The following is a 2,500-nucleotide window of genomic DNA, read 5'->3' as shown; positions in this document are numbered from 1 at the left end:
ATGCACGCACAATCACACACATCATCATCACCACGACCACCACCCGAACCATCACCACCAAATTTGAGCAGTTTCCATGACAATGTCCAGAGCACGTTTAAATCATCATGACGCGGAGTTTTCTGGACTACTGTTCGTATCCGGTATAAAACACTTTAAAGGCACAGTAAGCCTCCCGTAAACCATCACAGATACGGTCAGGCTTTTACACACAATACAAACACCCTTTCATTTAAACACTCACCGATTGAGAACATCCTAGGTGCCCTCCGTAAAGAGCGAACAATTTTCAAAGAATTTATTTTTGCGTGGTTTATCTTACCCCTGAGCCATCGTGAACCCGTGTGATCCAGTTTCCCCTTTTCACAATGTAGTCGTCAGTTAGTCATTTGAATGCGACTCGATGTGAGCTTATCTACAATAGCACGTTTTTATGCACGAAACAAACGGCTGTGGTTCACAAGAACTCTAGCGATGGCTTTTGACTGTTGAGAGGAACGGCGATATGCATAAACCGTCGTCTGCTACGACCCTTGCGTGACCCTGCTTCCGGGCTTTTCTTTTTTCAAACTTTCACAACTTCGAATTGTACTGATCTTGTCTTGATGAAAAAGAATTCTTTTATGATTAAAGAATGTTTGTGTAACAAGCTGTCAATTTATTATTTAGATTTTAAAAGTTAGGTCTAGCGCAAAAACGCATCACGGTCCAAAAACATTCTGATAATCATCGATCCACGGCTATGGCCAGTTTACATCGATAGAATGAGACCCGAAGGGAAGTAACTCATTTTTGACCTGAGTTCAGGATGGGTCCAAAAAGTGTTCGAGACAATCTGCAAAATTAATTCTTTAAAAATTGCTCGCTCTTTACGTAGGGCACCTAGGATGTTCCCGTTTGGTGAGCGTTCAAATGGAAGGGTGTTTGTACTGTGTGTAAAAGCCTGACAGTATCTGTAATGGTTTACGGGAGGCTTACTGTCCGGACGTGATATCCGGTATTCGGAATATTCATAACAGCCGTCCAGCACCAAAACGAGGCGCCATTGTTGTAGAGGAGCAAGTCCACGAAAATAAATTCTTTGAAAATTTCTCACGCTCGACAGAAAGCAGCCAGGATGTTCCCGTTCGTTGAGCGTTCAAATGGAAGTATGCTTGTACTATATGTAGACGCTCGGGGAGCTCTGTGATGGTTTACGGGAGGCTTACTGTGCCTTTAAGTTTAAAGCAAAATACCACGACCAACGGGAACTTAATTACATGTCACGATGACATTAAGCCTTTATACGTGACGATTTGTCCCTATTTCAGGACTAATCACATCTAAGTCGAAGGCCATGAACTGCTTCAGATTCAAGGCAACGAATGAGATAGTTTTTGCCTCCACCATTACTTGAATGAGTTTCCAGGACAACTCGTTAGTGTCTAGAAAAATGTTTAAAGGCAGAACGGAAATTTTGTTTTATCTTCGTACATGACAATAGACGAATTCCGAAAATATGTAGTATGGGGATCACTAGCGAGGGGTCTGCTGGAAACATGTGTAAACACGCAAGACTTAGTGTTTCCTTCACACCCTTCGCTAGTGATTGACCCAGGGCCGGACGAGAGGGGGGGGGGCTTTGGGGTCTTTAGCGCCCCCCCCCCCCCAGCCAAAACAAAAAAAGAGAGAGAGAGAGAGAGAGAGAGAGAGAGAGAGAGAGAGAGAGAGAGAGAGAGAGAGAGAGAGAGCTTAATAATAATAATATTGCAAAAAGCCGCTACCGTCTTTACTTTTTTCCTCTCTTTTCCGGATAATTGTAGTAGTATTCGGTAAAAAGACGATTGTAGTAATTAATATGTTAAAGGCAGAGTAAGCCTCCCGTAAACCATCACAGATACGGTCAGGCTTTTACACACAGTACAAACACCATTTCATTTAAACACTCACCAATTGAGAACATCCTAGGTGCCCTCCGTAAAGAGCGAACAATTTTCAAAGAATTTATTTTTGCGTGGTTTATCTTACCCCTGAGCCATCGTGAACCCGTGTGATCCAGTTTTCCCTTTTCACAATGCAGTCGTCATAGTTAGTCATTTGAATGCGACTCGACGTGAGCTTATCTACAATAGCACGTTTTTTTATGCACGAAACAACGGCTGTGGTTCACAAGAACTCTAGCGATGGCTTTTGACTGTTGAGAGGAACGGCGATTTGCACCAGTTGATAAACCGGCCGTCGTCTGCTACGACCCTTGCGTGACCCTGCTTCCGGGCTTTTCTTTTTTTAAACTTTCACAACTTCGAATTGTTCTGATCTTGTCTTGATGAAAAAAGAATTCTTTTATGATTAAAGAATGTTTGTGTAACAAGCTGTCAATTTATTATTTAGATTTTAAAAGTTAGGTCTAGCGCAAAAACGAGGCGCCGTTGTTGTTAACGGAACAAGTCTACGAAAATAAATTCTTTGAAAATGTCTCACGCTCGACAGAAAGCAGCCAGGATGTTCCCGTTCGGTGAGC

General features: G+C 42.6%; 2 protein-coding genes across 2 annotated transcripts in view; one reads left to right on the top strand and one right to left on the bottom strand.

Annotated features, from left to right (window-relative positions):
• LOC138969046 (origin recognition complex subunit 6-like) overlaps positions 1-2,500 on the bottom strand; it is a 591,738-nt gene that overhangs the window by 291,775 nt on the left and 297,463 nt on the right. The gene's annotated exons all lie outside the window — the stretch shown is intronic.
• Positions 1-2,500, top strand: part of LOC138968916 (cAMP-regulated D2 protein-like) — a 32,093-nt gene that overhangs the window by 22,645 nt on the left and 6,948 nt on the right. The gene's annotated exons all lie outside the window — the stretch shown is intronic.

Source organism: Littorina saxatilis, linkage group LG1 (assembly GCF_037325665.1).
Source record: "Littorina saxatilis isolate snail1 linkage group LG1, US_GU_Lsax_2.0, whole genome shotgun sequence".
Classification (NCBI taxonomy): Eukaryota; Metazoa; Mollusca; class Gastropoda; order Littorinimorpha; family Littorinidae; genus Littorina; species Littorina saxatilis.
Note: the sequence above shows the minus strand (reverse complement) of the source record. Positions and strands in the feature narration are given on the sequence as shown.